Source organism: Rhinolophus sinicus, linkage group LG01, assembly GCF_036562045.2.
Source record: "Rhinolophus sinicus isolate RSC01 linkage group LG01, ASM3656204v1, whole genome shotgun sequence".
Taxonomy (NCBI): domain Eukaryota; kingdom Metazoa; phylum Chordata; class Mammalia; order Chiroptera; family Rhinolophidae; genus Rhinolophus; species Rhinolophus sinicus.
Window position 1 is genome coordinate 95,283,733 of NC_133751.1, and position 20,517 is coordinate 95,304,249.

Here is a 20,517-nt window from a genome sequence, read left to right on the forward strand (position 1 = left end):
AAGATAGGAAGTATGAAACTGGAGATAGAAACATTAAAAAGAACCAGTCAGAAATAAAGAATACAGAAGCACGGTTGCATGAGGGGTCCCCTTGATTCCTGCCCCCTTGAAGTTACAACAAGTTCAACAGCTATAATTCAACAAAGGATTCCATGTGCAAGACACAAACAACTCTTGAGTGATATGTGCATTGAAAGATTTGAAGGTGGGCAAATCATGGGGAACAGGGGAGGAGGGAAGGGAGAAGAGCAGAGATGGGGGTTGCCAATGCAGCCCAGAACTCACTGCGGTCCTGAAAGAGGGGAGGACTGGGCTGTAGGTGCACTCTCTGAGGCCCCTATCATTCCTGCCTGAGTGATCAGTGTATAATAATGGCTGAACCCAGTGAATGGGGCAGACACTGAATAAATAAGTGTGATAGCTATATTCTAGCAGCCACTGTTACCAGGCAGAAAACAAAACCACGAAGCCTGGCTGCCTCCTCCTATCCTCCCAGAGCTAGCAGTAGACCCCAGAGAGAACTGTAGCAGTGAGGGTCAAGTTATAAAGCAGAAGATCTACAGCCCTGAGAAATAGGGACAGTTCATGAGCAGAAGATGTACAGTGGCTAATCCCAGTGACAAGAGTGGAAATATAGAGGCGAGGTAGCCAAGATCTGGAAGTGGCCATTACTGGGAGGAGAACAAAGCCACAAACACACCAGCAGCCTTTCCCAGCCCACCCTGCCCCCACCCTTTGCAGCAGATACCAGAGGGGACACCTGGGACAGCTCAGGCAGTGCAGCATTAATACAGCACTGGGATTTCAGGGGCTCAGAACCACATCTCCCACCACATTCTCCCATGTTGGTGGTGCCCTGAGACTGAGAAAACTTGATCACAGAGGAGATACTGACCTCCCCAGATAATACAAACCATTTTCCACCACCCAGCAGAGATCCCAGAAACTGGAGCAGTGCAAGAGAACAAAAACGCTCCACCGCCACCCACTGGAAAACAAAAGAAACACCTCTTCTTATCAACCGGCTACAGACTTTACACACATAGATGCCTTGGCAGAAAAATAATCCTTCAAATGAAATGAACAACCCAATGTAACAAGGCAGCCCACAAAGAAAATGAAAAATTTCCACACAATAAAATTTGAAACCATGGAAATATGTGACTAAAATGACAGAGAATTCAAGGTTGCAGTTCTGAAAAAAGTCATTGAGATGCAAGAATACTCAGACAGGCAGTTTAATGAAATCAGAAATAAAATCAATAAACAACAAAAAATACTTTACCAAAGACATTGAAACTTTAAAAAAGAATCAAATACAAATTCTGGAGCTGAAGAACTTAATTAAATAAATGAAGAATGCAATAGTGAGCTTAGGAAATAAAGATGATAGAGGAAAGAATTAGTGACATTTAAGATGGAAATATGGAAATGACACAGATGCCAAGAAAAGAGAGTAAAAAGAAATGAAATAACTCTACAAGAACTAACTGACTCCATCAAAAGAGCAATATAAGAATAAAGTGTACAACAGAAGGAGAAGAGAGGGAGAAGAGAGAGAGCCTGTTCAAACATACAGTTGATGAGAACTTCCCAGCCTATGGAAAGAACTGGATCCTTGAATCCAAAAAGCAAAAAGAACACCTACTTATCTCAAACAATAAAGGCCTTTCCCAAGGCGCATTATATTAATACTGATAACGATTAACAACAAATAATTCTCAAGGCAGCCAGGACAAAAAAGATGATAACCTACAGAGGAAAGACATCAGCTTATCATCATATTTTTTCTGCAGAAACTCTTCAAGCTAGGAGGCAGTAGAATTAAATATTCAAACTATTGAAAGAAATTACCAAGCCAAAGGAATTTTCCACCACAAGACCTACATTGCAGGACATATTGAAGGAGATTATTCTACCTGGAACCAAAAGACAAAAAGATACAAAACTATGAGTAAGATGACTAACAGACAGACAGAAGCAGGAAATTACAATCCTTATTCAGTAAAGGGCATTACACATGTAAATATAGAGGTTAAAGGAGGTAAAAACATAATAATAAAGACAAAGAAAAAGAAAGAGAAGAAGAAAATAGCTACTGCAATTTGGAAATGAACACAGCATAAATAGGGATAATCGGTGACAACAAAAACATAAAAGATGCGGGAACAAAGTTCTGAATTTGTAAAGCAGAACAGAGAAAAGATGCATACTGAAGCAAAAGGACTACTATATATATGAAACTTTGTTTTACATAAATTTAATGGTAGCCACTCAAAAAAAAAAAAAAAAAAAAGGAAAATCTAGAACTGAGACACATAACATAAACAACAACAAAAAAAGAAACAGAGGAAAACATTATAGAATACCACCAAACTAAAAGAACAGACAGAAACACACGGACAAAGAAACAATCGAGACACTGAGCTACCAGAAAACAAAAGATACAATGGCCATAGGAAAGCCTCAGATATCAATAATCACCCTAAATCTAAATGTACTGAAGTCACCAATAAAAAGGCACAAAGTAACAGATTGGATAAAAAAATAAAACCCAGGAGGGCCCAGTAGCTCAGGTGGTTGGAGCACCATGCTCCTAACGCCGAGGTCACTGGTTCGATTCCTACATGGGCCAGTGAGCTGCGCCCTCTATAGCTAAGATTGTGAACAACAGCTCTCCCTGGAGTTGGGCTGCCGTGAGCAGCCGGAGGTCAGCGTGAGCTGCTGTGGGCTGTCACAGGCTGCTGTACTGCCGTGGGCTACCATGTTCTACCTTGAGTGCCCAGTGGCCAGCTGAGTGGCCGGCAGCCAGTGTGAGTGGCTGGCAGCCAGCATGAAAGGTTGGGGGCTGCTGTGTGCTGCCGTGAGCTGCTGTGCATAGCCGACCAACGACTGGAAACTGACTGCCTCAGCCGGGGGAACGCAGGCTCATGATACCATCATGAGCCAGGGAGCTGTGTCCTACACAATTAGTCTGAGAAACAATGGCTTGAAACGGAGTAGGGGGTGGGAGGTGGAAGAAGGGGGAAAAAAATAAAACTCAACCATATGCTGCTTCCAAGAGACACATCTCAGCCACAAGGACAAATATAGACTCAATGTGAAAGGGCGAAAAATGATATTCCAAGCAAATGGCATCCAGAGAAAAGCAGATATATTCATACTTATACCTTTAGCATAAAAAAGGTAACGAAAGATAAAGATGAACATTTCATAATGATAAAGAGGACAATACAACAAGAAGATATGACACATATAATATACCAGGGGTGCCAAAAAAAATGTATACAAGTGGCCGCTTTTGTCAACCTTGTTCAAGCAGTAGTTTGCTGTAATCAGAAGTATCTGGATGCTGTTAGTAACACTTTGAGCACCTCTTGTAATTGCATAAGTCAAATGTGACTTGTATTCATCTTTTGTTATAAGTATATATTGAGTATTACAATTTTAATACTGTTTTCCTTTCTTAAAATGTGTATACAATTTTTTGGCACCCTCCATATATATGCTTCCAATCAGAGAGCACAAAAATATATAAAGCAACTACTAACAGAATGAAAGAGAGAAACTGACGCAAACTGATGGTTATACTAGGGGACCTAAGTATTGTATTGACAGCTATGGATAGATCATCCAAATGGAAAATCAATAAGAAAATATGAACCTTAAATGACACATTAGACCAAATGGACACAATCAACATTTACAGAGCCTTTCATCCCAGAACATCAGATCATACATTCTTCTCCAGTGCACATGGAACATTCTCAAAGATAGACCATATGTTGGGACACAAAATTAGCCACAACAAATTTAAGAATACTGAAATTGTACCCAGCATATTTTCAAACCACAATAATTTGAAATTAGAGATCAAATGCAATAAGACGGAGGGAAAAAACACAAATATGTGGAGATTAAACAACATGCTACTAAAAAACAATAGGGTGAAAAACAGAAATGAAAGGGGAAATCAAAAGATATATTAAAAAAATGAGAATACATTATATCAAAACTTTGAGATGCAGCCAAAACAGTAATAAGAGAGAAGTTCATATATTTACAGGCGTAGCTCAAGAAACAGAAAAATCCCAAATAAACAACCTAACATTGCATCTTAAAAAACAAATGAAGCCAAAAATTAGCAGAAGGATGGAAATAATAAAAAATTAGAGCAGAATTAAATGAAATAGAGAACAACAACACATACCAATAGGAAAAATTAATTAACAAAAAGCTTGTTCTTTGAAAAGATTAATAAAATTGGCAAACCCCTATCTAGACTCACTAAGGAAAAAAGAGTAAAAGCACCAATAAACAAAATCAGAAAGGAAAGAGGAGAAGTTATGACAGATACTACTGAAATGCAAAGGGTCTCACAAGAATACTATGAATGACTATATGCCACCAAACTCAACAACCTAGAAGAAATGGACAAGTTCTTAGAAATATATAACCTCCCTAGTCTAAATCATGAAGAACTGGAAAACCTAAATAGACTGAAAAACAGTAAGGAAACTGGAAGAACCATTCAAAATCTCCCCAAAAGCAAGTCCAGGACCAGATGCTTTCACTACTGAATTCTAAGAAACATCCAAAGATGATTTAATACCTGTCCTACTCAAACTCTTCCAAAAAAAACTGAAGAAGAGGCAATACTTCTTAACTCATTTTATGAGGCCAACATTACCCTGATACTAAAACCTGGAAAAGACAACACAAAAAAAAGAAAACTACAGACCAATATATCTAATGAATACAGACATAAAATTCCTAAAAAAAAAAATACTAGCAAGTCAAATACAACAACACGTTAAGAAGATTATATATTACAATCAAGTACGGTTAATTCCAGGGACACAAGAATGGTTAAACATATGCAAATTGATCAATGTGATACACCACATAAATAAAATGGGAATAAAACATATGATCATATCAATAGATGCAGAAAAAGCATTTGACAAAATACAACATCTGCATTTAATAAAATGAATATAGAAGGAAAATACCTCAACATAATAAAAACCATATATGACAAACCCTCAGCTAATATCATACTTAATGGTGAAAATGTGAAAGCTTCCCCTCTATGACCAGGAATAAGACAAGCATGCCTCCTTTCTCCACTGTTATTCAACATAGGATTGGAAGTCCTCGCCAGAGCCGTCAGGCAAGAGAAAGAAATAAAAGGCATCCAAATTGGGCATGAAGAAGTTAAATTGTCACTTTTTGAAGGTGAAACGATTCTTTATATAGAAAATCCTAGACTCCACCAAAAAATGATACAAAAACAATAAACAAATATGGTGAAGTTGTAGGACACAAAATTAATTTATAAAAATCCCATGCATTCCTATATATTAACAATGAAATGTAAGAAAAAGAATTCCTTTTACAATTGCATCTAAAATAATAAAATACATAGGAATTAACTTAACAAAGGATATAAAGGACCCATACACTAAAAGCCATAAGGCATTATTAAAATAAACTGAAGAAGGTACAAAGAAATTGAAAGATATTCCTTGGTCATGGATTGGAAGAATCAAAATAGTTAAAATGGCCATATTACCCAAAGCAATATACAGATTTAATGTAATCCCCATCAAAATCCCAATGACTTTTTTTTTAAATAGAATAAAAGATCATGAGATTGGCATGAAATCACAAAACAACCAAATTAGCCAAAGCAATCTTTAGAAAAAAGGACAACACTGCAGATGTCATACTCCCTGACTATAATATATACTACAAAGAGAAAGAAATCAGAACAGCATGGATTTAGCAGAAAAACAGACAAACAGAACAGACTAATGGAATAGAAGTGAGAACCCACAAATAAATCCACATATGTATGGGCAAATAGCTTCAACAAAGGAGTCAAAAACATAGAATGGAGATAAGAAATCCTCTTCAATAAATGTTGCTGAGAAAATTGAAAGGCCATGTGCAAAATAATGAAACTAGACTGCTATCTGTCACCATACACCAACATTGACTCAAAACACATCAAGTACCTAAAAAGATCTGAAACAATAAAAAACAAAGAAGAAAACAAAGGTACTAAACTTATAGGCCTTTGTTTTATTTTATTTTAGGTTTTTGGACCATTGTTTTAAATAAGATTTTATGAATTTGGCCTCAAAGACAAGGGAAGTAAAAGCAAAAATAAATAAATAGGACTATATCAAACTGAACAGATTCTATACAGCAAAAGAAAACATCAACAAAACAAAGAGGCAAGCAATTGAATGGGAAAAGATACTTGCAAAAAAACACTTCTGATAGGGGCTAATATCCATAATATATAAAGAACTCATAAAACTCAACAACAACAAAAAACAAACAATCCAATTTAAAAATGGAAAGATAATCTGAACACACCTCTCCCAATAAGACATACAAATGGCTAACAGATATATGAAAAGATGCTCAACTTCACTAGCTATTAGGGAAATGCAAATCAAAATCACAATGAGATACCACCTCACTCCTGTCAGAACGGTATCATCAATAAATCAACAAACAACAAGTGTTGGTGAGGATGTGGAGAAAAGGGAACACTTGTGCACTGTTGGTGGGATTGCAGATTGGTGCAGCCACTATGAAAAACAGTATGGTGATTCCTCAAAAAATTAAAAATAGAAATACCACATGACTTAGCAATTCAACTCTGGACATTTATCCAAAGAAATACAAAACACGAATTTGAAAAGACGTATGTACACTTGTGTTCATAGAAGAATAGCTAAGATAAGATATGGAAGCAACCTAAGTGCCCATCAATGGATAATTGGATAAAGAAACTGTGGTACATTTATACAATGGAATATTATTCAGCCATGAAAAATGACAGTTTACGATTTGAGACAACATTGACGGAACTACAGTGGAATATGCTAGGTTCTAAATGAATTGAGTCAGACAGACAAAGACAAATACCACCTGACTCTACTTATATGCAGTATCTAAAAAACAAAATAAATAAACAAACAGTATAGAAACAATCTCATAGATACAGAGAACAAACTGATAGTTGCCAGATAGAAGGGGTGTTGTGAAGAGACGCAAAAAAGGGGAAGGGATGGTGATGTATAAATTGCCATGATGAAAGCAGTCATGGGGATGTAAAGCACAGCACAGGAAATACAGTCAGTAATATTGTAATAACTATATATGGTGTCAGATGGATAGTAGACTTATTGGGGTGATCACTTCATAGGTTATATAAATGTCTAAACCCTGTGTTGCGTTACCTGAAACTAATGCAATATTGCATGTCAACTGTAATTGAAAAATAAAAATAATTAACTACCAAATTTTTTTTTTTAATGTAAAAAATTAGTGCTGAAATTATGTATTTCAGATGCAGTCCACTATTTACAGAATCAAATACAAAGATCTGGTGCCATCTGGAGAAACAGAAATATGCTAGCTGAGAACCCATATTCTGTGCTTACTTCTCAGAAATGTGTTTGCAATACTTCCTAGTTCTCTTTAACTGGCATCTTAAAATGTTCCATACACAATTGTAATGCCAACTTCTGTGTACCCGTAACTTTCTAAACAACATAAAATTGCAGGTTAATACAACTGGACATATAAATTAATTTAATGTTGCTTTGTCAAATAGAATTATTCACCTTTTCTAAACAGTTAACCAGTTAGAAATAATTTACCAAAACTTTGTGTTTATTTCTAATATTAAAAGATGGAAAATGTTTATTCTTTTAAAATAATCGAGTGCCATTTACAATGAATTAAGTGATATGAATAGACCATACACAAACTTGTCACTCTAAGTCACCATATTGAGCACCAGGTTTTTTTGTTGGTGTGGCAGTGCATTAAAAGGAACAATGGTCTCTCCTTGCTTATGAATCACAGCTGCAAAAAAGCAAACACTGAAAGTTGCCACCACTCCGCAGTAATTAAGACAGAATCCAGGTGGGTCACAAAGTGAAAAGACTGCAAAGGGACAATACCGTGTTTCCCCGAAAATAAGACCTAGCCAGACCATCAGCTCTAATGCATCTTTTGGAGCAAAAATGAATGTAAGACCCAGTCTTACATTACTATATTACTATATTAATATATACATATATTACTATAAGACTGGGTCTTATCTAACATAATATAATATAAGCCTGGGTCATATATCAATTTTTGCTCCAAAAGATGCATTAGAGCTGATGGTCTGGCTACGTCTTATTTTCAGGGAAACACGGTACTACCAAAGAGAGTGCCTCTTATCTGAAGGTGAAGATTTGTGTCTGCCTCAACTGGTATTTGTGTGCACAGCTCAGTCAAGGTCACCCAAAACTACTGTGATGAATGTATTTTTAAGAAAATACTTTTTAAGTGTTTAAACCTGAAAAGAAAACCCAATAATCTGCTAAGATTCTGGTAGATTTCTCTCAGATACACTGCATGTAGGCATAGGGCACCCACTTTGGCTCATAGGACCCCCAGTTCTGCTTTGCCTCCAGCAGCAGGTATAAGGGAGACCAGCTACTGAAGGGGAAAGGGAGCAGGCATTTCCACCTGTAGAATGATGGAGCCAGAATGGGAGGGGGCTGAAATTTTATTGAAAGCCCATGATGGGACAATCCAGCCCAGGCATTTGTGACAGTTACTAGACAAAATCCTCAAAGTGATTTTCGAAAGTAGCCTAAGGGCCTCCTTTATACAGATAAGGAGACTTAAAATGACACAAATGCAGTAATTTGACCAAGATTACAAAGTGGTTCAGTCAAAAGTGCAAATAGTTCTAGTCCTTTCTATATCTAAAGTTAATATGCTAGTCTACATTATACTGGTTTTGAAGTAGTCTAGTCCTTTTAACTTATGCTTTTTATATAATGGCAATAGTTTGGGGTTATGGCCTGGACTCCTGCATGTATAATATTAGTGTGTTCTGATAGACACAGTTTTCCTGTTTTTATGTATAAAATAATTCTTTGGAATGCTTCCTTAAAAGCAGGATTCCTCAAGTAAAACTTACACATGGAAAACCGAAAAACACTAACTGTAACACTTAGAAACTTGACAGGCAGCTCGTAGTTTTCTATGGTTATGAATGTAGGTCCTAGATCTCTTCCTTCTCTTCCTCCTCATCACATATTGTAGCTATCCTCACATTTGATTAGTATAAGATTTTTTTAAAAAAAAGAACACTATCTCTAACTTCTAATATTAATAATTACGTGTTTCATATTACTCAAATATAAATATCAATTCTGAAATATAAAATTAGGTTTCATATGTTTATGTCCATGGGCAACTATAGAATATTTAAATATAAATCTATGAAATTTCTAAAATTTAGATTAACAACCTGATTGTAACGTGGTAGATGACATTATCCAGATGAAACTAAGTATCTCTTGCAATATGAAGACCAGACTGACTGCCACATACCATGCGCAGGGAGACCAACCACCCTTCTCGATTCAACACCTGCAAAAATTATCTTTATAGAACTCTATGTTGTTTGATATTCTTTGCTTTTCACTAATGTCTCACACATGCATGACACTTTGATTATTTCTCCCTAGATCACAAACATTAAAGAAATATCATCTAGAACAAAAGCAATTGTTAAAAAGAAACAGAAACAGAAGTCACGGCAGAACATTTCATCATAAGGTAGTTTCCAGGTAACCCAGCAAAAGTGTCTTTTTTTCTTTTTCAGTTCTCAATAGAATAATAATCCAGATTTTTTAAATATCTGATAAAGAACCTTTACACTTACAAAAATGAAATTATTGGATTCAAGTTTCAGTAACAGTGACATTCAAATGACCTCCCAAACTCATTTTGAGTAATTATTCTTTCTCAAGAATTGAAGGAAGCATTATTACTTAAGAACATAATTTTACTTGCTTAACATCAAAAAGTTAATAAGTAACAAATCTGGGATTCAAATCCAGATCAGTTGGATGCTTTGAATGCTAAGGGAAATGGTGAAAAAAATAAATAAATAAAATAAAACCCAAAGGAAAAAGAGAGAGTATGTAACACTTGCGACGTCAACATAGTGCCTTTCTGTCAAGGAAGATGATTCTACCCCTCAGAATTCCTGGTCGGAGGGTAAATATTCTGTAAGTAGTACAATTACTCTTACCGAAGAGCAAAAGAGAAGCTCGTGTATTTATGAGAGAATAATCGAAGCATGACCTTGGCCTCATATTCGGGATGTGGATATGGAATTACTCTCAACAACAAACCTAACAGAGCCCCATGTGGAGAGTACTCTCTGTCTTTTAAGCACTCACCTACTGCCTTTGTAGCACAGTCCAATTCAAAAATTTTACAGATGAAAGATAGTATCCTCTCACCTAAAACATAAATAGAGCCTACTGATTTCTCCCAAGCTCCATGACAACCTACTCTTGCTAGCTCCAGGAATAAAGGCGAGACTTAAAACTTGGGAGCTATTCTGAGCAGCTCATGGGAAAAGCATTACACAATTCCACAGCAATATCACCAGTGATACATTTAAGTGAAATAAAGCAGTTCTAAGCATGGAATCTTTAACTGGGCACACTGGACTAAAACCTTCAATCTGTTCAGAATGATTTATTTATTGGTGGATGACCACTAAAATAATAAATGCAATAGTTTACTAAAAGTGAAATATTTTAAAAGTTGCCCCTTTTTATTTTCCTCAAGATACTTTACCTTCAAACTTTCATTAAATTGAATATAGTTCACCCCCACCCTTCAGCTTCTAGCACCAGTTGTCAATGACCAATTAAGGAGTAAAGTGTTTAGGAGGAAACCAAACAAACATTTAAATCAGCCAATATATCTTCCTGTTTCTCTGACTGAAAAATTATGCCCTCAAGAGATAGCTTGTGTAAAATACCGTGAAGTCTAAAATATATCAAGAGACATATTCTCTTCAAGAAATGGAATTTATTTAAATTAAATCCATTATTTATTTATTTATTTATTTATTTATTTATTTATTTATTTATTTTTAAAGATCTAAATATCTTTTTGTGTGTGTGTGTAGCTTTTGAATATTTTAGGGAATCTGTACAAGACTTCCTTGGGGTTTTATCAGAAAGGAAAACAAATTAGTGAGTGTCAACACAGCAAAAGACAGTTGACCTCACATGGTTCACATTTCCTTGAGAAAGCTAAAATATGGAACACCTTCAACTTGGGGCAAAGCTCATTTTGTGATCTCAAATTTCACATTTATTTCTTACATGCTGGTTCAATATGTAGCTCATGGTTTAGACCTGGCCTTTCCACAAAATGATCTTCCTTGTAACTGAGGATGGATCCAACCGATAAAGTTGGGATTAGAGTAAGTGTAGCCGCAATTTCAGGGTTCAACTTTCCTAGATGATCCCCTGTCCCCTTACTTACCCACCTAACACATACCTATATACACACTTGGTAGTTTGAAGCTAAACTCAATTCTCCATCCTCCCTCAGGGGTCTTCTAGGATTCATGAAAGAGCACATGGGTCTCTCTGTTTGTCCCAAGAAGACACAAACTCATAAAAAACTAGGTTAGATTCACTACTCTTTTTCCCTTTACCCAAGAGGCAGGAGATGCCAAATAATGAAGGTAGGATGAGCTGTCTAGCTACATATGATAGACTTTGTTCACAACCCGTATGATTGACATAACATTACTATGGTTACACGTTTCTAAGTTCACATCAGGTAACTACCTTACTTCCCATTGTCACTACTAAGAAATGGACCTTACCTCTGATTTAATTAGCAAAACGTGCTGATTCCACTTGTTTACAACAGCATAGCTATCGAATGGTGCACAATTTATTTTTATCTTCTGGCAGACCCTTCAGCTGATTAAAATTTCCAATTTTATAAATAAATAAGCAATAGGAGGATCATTCTGCGATGCCTGGTTTTACTTAAAATCCTTTAAAATATTATGGTTCCATGTATATTCTATCACACTATGGTTCTATTTTTAGAAGTTGCAGTGCAGGAAACATCAGCCTAAAGGAAAGAAGCAGCAAATGGTTTTTCCCTCATCCAGAATGAAAATCAGAAACCCTACTTGTTCGCCACAGTTTCTTTGATGTCTCCATTGTATTCACACAGCCTCACTCTACAGAGAGTTGAGCTAAATGAGTCAGTATGCTAATTATGTGCTCTGGGAGCACACAGAAGAAATAAAGAAGTTATTACCTTCCCAAGTTTCTCAGGTAATGAGACCCACTTCTGGAGATATGTGGCACTGTACCAGAATCTATCATGAGAATGAGATTCACAGTAAAATGCGCAGAATTAATTTTTTAATGAAAATTCTCTACTCATTTTCTGAGTCAAGTCCACCTGACAAATGTCACCGGGCAATGTCATCACCAGTTAACCAGCAGAAGGCCTTTTGAACAGATGGTATAGCAAGTGATGCCTTTTCAGAAGGGAGGCCGGCTAATTTCAGCCACCCCCCATGAAAAGGAAATAAAATAAAATTGGCTCCATGTCACTCAAACATGACAGTACTTTGGATTTCTCCCCCATGATGTTTTTTAGCCTTGAGGCAGATATGACAGGCGCCTTATTAAATTCCAAAAATAAATGTGGAGCAAGAAGGCAGTGCATTCCAATGAGACATCCAACTTGTTAAAATGCAACATGCATAAAACTTGGTTCATTTTATTTTTAACCATCATTCTCACCATTTTGAATCAAAATGGAAGTATAATATCTGTTCCATAAACTAAGTAAAATTAGCCCAAAGATTTTTTTTTCTTTGATAAAAATTAGCTATTCATTTGTTCAAATGTACCTAAGCTGGAATTTCCCAAAAACATCCCCATCAATATCTGGTAATAAGGCTAAGGGAAAAAAAAAAAAAGAATTTATGGAAGATTTCTCACTCCCTATTGTAACATCCTCCATCCATCTACTAACAGTTCTTTAGACAAACGCAATGATATTTATGGATCCCTGCTTTTGTGCATGCTATATATTTCCATATTTGTGTTTTTGTCTCTCAAATTATCACAACCCTACCTAGGTACAACAATTCGATTCTCACTATCTTTTCCTGATATCTACTCTCTTCCCCCACACCATCATAAGTAATCATTTCTGATTTCTTATAATATGTGTCTTGTTCTATTTAGCCCTTCATGTATTTATTCTGCCTCATATGTTAATTAATTTCCTCCACTAGAAACATTTTTATTCTAGTATGTTGCCTTTATGGAGAAAAGGAGCCCTTATTTATCCTTACATAACTTACAGTATCTAGTGACTTCATACAAGTTGGAAAAAAAAAATATGATTAAATACACATCTGATAATGATGCAATCACTATTGTTTCTTCATTGGTACTATGGCTGCAAGGAATTTGGATGTTTGATAACAAGAGGCAATCCAAATTTGAAGTTCTGATATGTATATTCCATACTGTAAAAAACACAGCGTAATTTCAGAATCTGGTTCTTATCTCCGAGGAGCTTTCAGCTGGAGTATAAGGACCAGACTTTGAGGAGAATGCTGAGGAAACCTCTATGGCTCGTTCTACATGATAATGATAACTGGCATTTATCTTGAGATAAATAGTATCTAATATAATTAATATTACTCTAATTTAATATTAAACATTCCTACAAAAGAAGCAATATTAACCTAGCATCATACATCAGAAAACAAAAATTCAGAGAGGTTAAATCACTTGTGCAAGGCCATAAGTCTGCCGATAAGTGACAGGCTCAAGCTCAAGTATATTAATAACAAAAACTATGTATTATGCACCTTCAATTACTTCACAGTTTCACAAATCACAAATGTGTCTCCTAGAGAACCTGAAGGAGACTGGACTAGCAAAGACATGACACTCTATCCAGAATATTCGCTCCATTTTAGCCAGATGATTTTCTCTTAAGGGCTAATATCTGAGGAACTGAATCACCATTCTCCACGTCCAGCCCCAGGGAGCTCTAGCAAAGGCCTCTCCCTCCAGACCAAGTGTTCTGACAGATCCTCCTCACACTTCCCAAGTCCGAGAATAATAATCACATAGGTCTTTAATCAGTACCAGGGTACAGGTAGCAATCATGATCCAAATAATGATTCAGAGGGCTAAAATTTAGCTTATTTTGTTTTTACCTGGTTCTATTGCCCTAATTAATATTTTTCAGGTAAGAAGCAAACTAATATTTTGAAACATGGTCAAGTACAGTCTCAAATGTGTTATGCAAACCATCACTGTTTCTAGGAATAGAAATAAAGTTAACACAAGATCAAAAAGATAGGAAGACTTTGCTATAACTAGAATTCCGTTAAAGTGTTTGTTGTAACATCCTATATCAGAAACTTGTCTAAGACAGGTTGAAGCAGGTTCTAATTCATATAACCTCTCTCTCTCTCTCTCTCTCTCTCTCTCTCTCTCTCTCTCTCTCTCCCCCTTTTTGTTTGATGTTCTTTCTTTCATTTAATTAATTCAAAAACATGTCATATCTTGAAATATTAAGGCAAACTATAATGGGCCATATATAACCTTCCTCATGGAAGACCATACATAGATAGACTGAAGGTGCTTCGTCAGATGCAAAAAAGAAGGCAGTAGACTTCTTAATAATAATTTTTTAAAGAGCAAGGACATAAAGATCCCATCAACTGTTCTCTCCTCCGCCTTAGATTTTACTCTACATGTTAAAGATTGTTTCTTTCTATTCTTCCGTCTACATTTACTCTCCCTTTCCTGTTGAAGTTCATCAAGAAAGCTGTTTCAAGGAAGAACATTTGCTGTTTATACCACCCTCCTGTAAACAAGTTGTGTCACTGTTGATATGATGTCATATCTACAGCAAAGCTGGATGCAGAGGAAATTCCCACACACTGAGGGAATTATTTCAGTAAACCACAGAAAAGATTATATTCTGGGTAATGACAACATCATGGAAGGGTTTGCTTCTCTACTAAATACCTCCTCAAACTTTAGATTTAAATTGCTTTAGCTACATGATTATCTTTTCTTTTTAGTCAAAGATGTTAAAATAGAATATTTTATCACACAAATCCCACAAAGAAAAATTTTTTCATTTTTTTTTGCTTGCCAAATCTTTGGTTAGAAAACTAAGCGTTAGAAAAAAGAAACCTCAACAGGGAAGGATGCTGCTATCTCTTCATCCAAATGCCATGATTTTGCCTTTTGGTTACATTTTAAGTTCTTAGATTCTACTTTTTTTTTCCTGACACAAATATAAATGTATCGAATCTTGCTTGAAATGTGTGAATCTTTAACACTAACAGTCCCTGCCAGCTGCAATCCATAAAGCAATGCATACTTCAGCATGAATCTGAGAGCTCTCTTAGTATAAAAAGAAAATCAAAATAAGTGGCTGAAAGAGCTTATTTTTCCACATACTAGCAAGATATCTACAAAGTAGTTCACAGATTTGAGTTTGGTAAATGTCTGTGTTTTTCATCAAATCTTCTGATAATAATAAAGAAAATTCTGTTCAACTGTCACTAAAATAAGCCAAGCTTCTGACTTTGACTCCTTACACACTTGGTATTTTAGATTCCAACCACATGTAGGAAAGACTGATACAAATGGATGATCTTTTCTTGATACTTAGTTTGGTTCCTGGTATTGATTAATCATACTGCAGTGTGGAAAGCCCTGAATTAGAGGTCAGAAGATTGATATTTTTATACAGGCTTAGTCACTATTTATTTCCTGTGTTAGCCTGCCACCTGACTTACTTGTCTGCACCCCAATTTTCTCCTCTGTCAACTGGGATCCGTAATGATTTACCTTTACTCTTAGGAAAGTCAAATGTATAGTGCTTATTGTTTTTGTTTATTGGTACCATTTCTCTGAAATAGATGAATTACAGAAAGGCATCTAAAATGTAAAGTTTAATTGAAAAGAGTGATATCATTAAGCAGCAAACACTGAATTTGAATGAAACAGGAAAACCAAAATAAAATCTGACTATTTTCTTACTGTAATTATTTTACTTGTTAATTTGTGCACTTTATTGTTTGCATCAAAATGAAAAATAGAAAGATAAGATCATCAGTTTGTTAGTACCACTTTTTTTAGAAAATGTGTAATTTTTACAAGTGCTTCTATTTCACCATTCTTAGAACGTGTTGCGTAGTTAAAATTTGACTTACAAGTACATAGAACTTTTTGAATAACTCACCTCATTCAGCCTTTGATATTTCACTATTACTACCTTTGACAATCAGTAAAGACTTTGGTGAAGATACCTGTCCACAAAAATGTTTGTTGATGCACAAGTGATCAAATATGTAAGAAGTACTGAGATGTATGCATAAAAATAGAAATATTGTATTTACTCACTCATCAAATCTATTTATCAGGAGAAGCTTACATGGAGTTTATGAAATATTTTCATTTGAATTGTTAGACCTGCCAACCATCCCTGAGCTCTCAACTAATCATCAGACAAGAAGAAAAATCAAAGAACATTTATGAGTAGAGATGCAGGTGAAATTTAAAACTACAGGATTCTGGTAATCATTTCTGGTTGTGTTTGTTTACAATTTCATGTGAGGCCTGGTCTGCTATGGAAATTTATATAGTTTCCCTAAACACATCCATTCAGCTCTCATTTTCCCTGTTCTATCTGGGTAGAGATTAGTAACCCATCTTCATTAGAAATATCAACATTTCCTAAGTCAGTAAAGAAATATAAAATTTTAATTAAAAACTACATATTGCTAGGGACATTAGGAAAATTATGGATATTCTCAGATTATCAGCAACCTTCTCTATCTGAAGATAGAATAGAAAATGTGTTGATAATTCTAATGTAAGAATCTATGTCACTAGGATACTTCTGCATTGTACATACTGGATACTGAACACACACACTAGCAGAGAATACCTGTTGATGACAAACATGGCCTGTCTGCCTAAAAAGATGCCAAGCTACTAATTTTCTGTAGAAAGAAATATGATTACAATGAGTAATTAAAAAGTAGCTTTAATGTACTAAGTGAAATATGTCTCTAAACAGAAAATTGGATAGAGATAGAGATCCAAGATGGCAGAGTAGATAAATGTTGTGCCTGCCTCATCCCATGAACACATCAAAATATGACTAAATTATAGAACAATCAACCTGGAGAACCATCTGAAGTCTAGCTGAACAGAAATTTTATAACTAAAGATATATGGAAGAAGCCACTTCAAGACTGGTAGGAAGGGTGGAGAGATGAAACAGACTGGTCTCACACCCACGTGTAGCAGTTGAAACTTGGGAGAGATATCTTGGTCACATAAGTTCCCCATGAAGAAGCAAGGGACCACAGCCCCCCACACCAAACTTCCCAGCCCAAAGTACTGGTGACAGGAAAATCACCACCTGTTTTTCTGGCTATTAAAAACAGTGGGGGTTCCGACTGTCTGGGTGGGATGGAAGGCTGCAGGTAACCCAGACAGACTCTTAAATGTCCTACGCAAGCACTTACCTTGGGCTCCAGCAGAAAGACGGTGACTCTGAGGGCGTTGGGGACATAGGGAGAGAGACTGAGTTGTGTACCTTTGGAGTGAAAAGTGGAGGGACAATCCTCATTATCCCTGTGTGGGACTCTTCTACCGTGCAGCTGGGAGGTGGGTGCCATCTTTGCTGTATTGAGCCTGCCCACACATGACCACATCAGAATCTGACTGGCCTAGTGAGCTCTGCTGCTCCATCCTGCTGACTCACTGGGACCCTGCCTCACCCAACTTGCATACTGCCTGAGGATTTATCAGTGACTGAACCTTACAGAAGCTGGCAGGTGGCAGCAGGCCTCGGAGTACCCTGGCGTTTTGTGGAGCTACCCCATACCGGTGCTGGTGGCAGCCATCCTCGGTTCATGGTGTGGCTTCTCCCACATACCTCCAGGTATAGCACAGGCAGTTACCAATTGTGGATCACTTTGTAGATCCTACCAGGTAGCCCCTGGCTTGTCACAGGCAGTGGGAGCACCACAGCCTTCCCAAGAGGCGCCAGAACCAACATACTTGGAGGTTGACCTCAGACCACAGCAGAGCACCATCCAGTTACCCCCAAAAGCAGCACACCCAAAGTGTGGTCTCAACAGGCACCAGAGCCCACTGGGATGAATCCCGCTTTGTGTGTTAAGCTCCCTGCACAGCAGCTCATAAGCTTTGGATGCGGCCAAATCCCACAGCCAATAAGCCTGAGGGTCAATCGCACCCAATCAAAATAGCAAAAAGGAAAGAAAAGAAAAAAATATAATCCAAAAAAATGAGGATAGTTTAAGAGACCTCTGTGACAACACCAAGCTTAAAAACATTCGCAGCATAGGGGTGCCAGAAGAAGAAGAGAGAGAGCAAGGGATTGAGAATCTACTTGAAGAAATAATGACTGAAAACTTTCCTAACCTGGTGAAGGAAATAAACATACAAACTCAGAGAACACAGAGTCCCAGAAAAGGTGAACCCAAATGGGCCCACACCTAGACACATAATTCGAATGACAAATGTTAAAGAGAAAGGGAGAATCGTAAAAGCAACAGGAGAAAAGCACTTAGCTACCTACAAGGGAGCTCCCATACAACTCTCAGCTGATTTCTCAACAAAAACTTTGCAGGCCATGAGGGATTGGCATGAAATATTCCAAGTGATGAAAAGCTAGGACCTACAACCAAGATCATTCTACCCAGCAAGGTTATCATTTACAATGCAAGGACAGATAAAGAGCTTCCCAGACAAGAAAAAGCTAAAGGAGTTCATCACCACCAAACCAGTATTACAAGGAGTGTTAGAGGGACTTCTTTAATATGGGGAAATAAAAGATCAAATATATGAATAATAAAATGGCAATAACTACATATCTATCAATAATTGTTTTCAATGTAAGTGGATTAAATGCTCCAATCAAAAAACTAGTGTGGCTGAATGGATAAGAAAACAAAACCTTGCTGCCTACAAGACACTTACTTCAGATTGAAAGACACTCACAGACTGAAAGTAAAGGGATGGAAAAAAATTATTTCATGGGAAAAAAAACAAAGAAAACAAGCTGGGTAACAATACTTATACCAGACAAAATAGACTTTAAAACAAAGGCTATTATAAGAGAAAAAGAGGACCTACTAAACTCACTTCCTGGTGTTTATCTAAAATGCTACTTAGGGGGGACATATGAATCCAAATATTCATTGCAGCATAGTTTACAATGGCCAAGATGTGGAGGCAGCCTGGGTGTCCGTCAATGGAAGAATGGATAAAGAGGAGGAGGTACATACCTATATACAATGGAATATTGCTCGGCCAGGGAAAGGAATGGGTTCTTATCATCTGCAATGGCACAGATGGACCTGGAGGGTGTTGTGTTGAGTGGAGTATGTCAGACAGTGAAAGACAGATGCAATGTGATTTCACTTATATGTGGAATCTAAAGAACAAAATAAACAAAACAAAAGCAGACTCATAGATACAGAGAACATTTTAATAGTTGCCAGATGGGAGGGGAATTAGGATGCTGGGTGAAAAAAAGGGAAGGGATTAAGAAGTACAAATTGGTAGGTATAAAATAGTCACAGGGATGTAAAGTAAAGCACAGGAAATATGGTCAATAATATGGTAATGACTCTGTATAGTAGCAGGTGGGTACTAGGCTAGTCAGGGGGATCACTTCTTAAATTATGTAAATGTCTAACCATATGCTGTACACCTGAAATTAATATAGAATAATATTGAATGTCAACAGTAAATGAAAAATTTTAAAAGGTGTAGGGGAAAGGTGGAGGGCAATAAATGGTCCAAATTTCCAGGTGTAAAACAAATAAGTCATGTGATGTAATGTACAGCATGGGGAATATAGTCAATGATATTGTGATAGTGTGGTATGACGTCAAATGGTTGCTGCACTTATCATGGTGATCACTTTTTTAAGTCTATAAATGTTGAATAACTATGGTGTACACCTGAAACTAATATTGCATGTTAGCTATATCTTTAATAAAAATCTTATACAAAGAAAATTGGATAGAAAACATGGGTGAAGTTATAATTAAAAACAAATATTTAGGAATACAGTTAGTGTTCTTCACTGCAATATATTTTCATTGCAATTAATGTCATTTAAAAATAAAACTATTAAGCAAATTTTAAGCCATAAATAATATTAATAAAATTGGCAAAATGGAAAGTAGTCATTTTTTTCCTATTTGTTTTCAGGGCAAGTTTTATCAAAAAGGCATGGAATGCTAATACCAGATTATTCTAGCAGAAAGAAGTTTAATTATCCAAATGAATACTTTTGAATTATGTTTTATTTTTGGCAGAAAGTATGATATAAATATTTTCAAATAAATATTCTTAAATCTCTGAGACTTTCTGTTTCATATATATTGAATATTCTTGTGCTGCTATATAATATCACAATGCTTGATTCTGCATTAAAACAATATTTAAAAGTGTAATTGTTTCAAGTTCATATTTTATTTTTACATAAACCCTACTCACATCGTTAATGTCTTTTTCCCTCATATTATTGAATTTATAAGATTTTAGA

At 36.2% G+C, this 20,517-nt stretch overlaps 1 protein-coding gene across 18 annotated transcripts in view; it reads right to left on the reverse strand.

Annotated features, from left to right (window-relative positions):
* The window catches only part of ROBO2 (roundabout guidance receptor 2), a 1,656,458-nt gene that overhangs the window by 387,209 nt on the left and 1,248,732 nt on the right, over positions 1-20,517 (reverse strand). The gene's annotated exons all lie outside the window — the stretch shown is intronic.